The sequence below is a fragment of the Gossypium hirsutum genome, chromosome D08 (genome assembly GCF_007990345.1).
Source record: "Gossypium hirsutum isolate 1008001.06 chromosome D08, Gossypium_hirsutum_v2.1, whole genome shotgun sequence".
Lineage (NCBI taxonomy): Eukaryota > Viridiplantae > Streptophyta > Magnoliopsida > Malvales > Malvaceae > Gossypium > Gossypium hirsutum.
The window spans coordinates 49,278,627-49,279,732 of record NC_053444.1 but is presented as its reverse complement, the minus strand read 5'-3'; positions in this window follow the sequence as shown (position 1 = coordinate 49,279,732).

Below are 1,106 nucleotides of genomic sequence, written 5' to 3'. Positions count from 1 at the left end.
ACCTAATTGATATAACATTAATATTTTAAGGATATAAATAGAATGATTTCAAATTTAGAAACTAATTTAAATTGAAGGATGTGTGGTACAATTAACACTTATTTTATTATTCTTTTACTGCCCTTTAAATACAAATGATATCATTTTAGACTTATTTGTAAAATATTTTTATTTCTAATATTATAATCCATTAATTAATAATATTAACAAATTCCACAGGATATGGAAAATGTTTCATTCTCTTCGAGACCAGCAATTGACTGGTTTGAAATTTGAAAATAACATCTCAATGTAATGGGATTTGACCTTATTTTAATTTAGGCATAATAGTTTCCTCCACTTTCGTGACTGAGTGTATATACTCATGACACATGTATAAACTAGGCTGGACAAAGTATTTTAGAATATTGTTTCCTTCGATTTAAATTACTTATTAATAATAAAATATATTATTTATATTTATATTTGTATTTATATTTAATTAAAATTATAAATATAATACACGTTTTAAATATTTTTATTTCTAGAATAATAAATAAATTACCCATTATAAAACTGATTTGAAATATTGGTTAGAGTGTTGGTTGGCACTTAAATAATATAAATTCAAATCTTATCATTCTTTTTAATATTGTTTTTAAAATATAAATTTTAAAATTATAGATAAATTTAAGTTTAATGTACAATTTTTTACATGAATTTTGATTTTATGCAATTTTATGAATGAAATTTTGATTTGATATAATATCATCTTATGCTTATATATTACATACACAAATAATTATATTTATTTAATATAAAAATAAGTTGATGTATTTATTTTTTATATGTGTATGATTGAATTAAAATTAAAGTTTCAGATATACATTTAAACCATAATCAAAATTTTATGTGTATAATTACACCAAATTAAAATATAAGTGACTTATTTTAAATGATAAAAGAGTTCAACTTAGATATGGTTGTATTGAGATTTGCAATTTTTTTCTTTATTTATTTTTTGTTGTATTGATTTTATCGTTATATTTTAAAAAAATAAAAAATTTAGAATGGGGAGATGAATAATAATATAATGAAAAATGTTCTCACCGTCCATCTATTTTAAA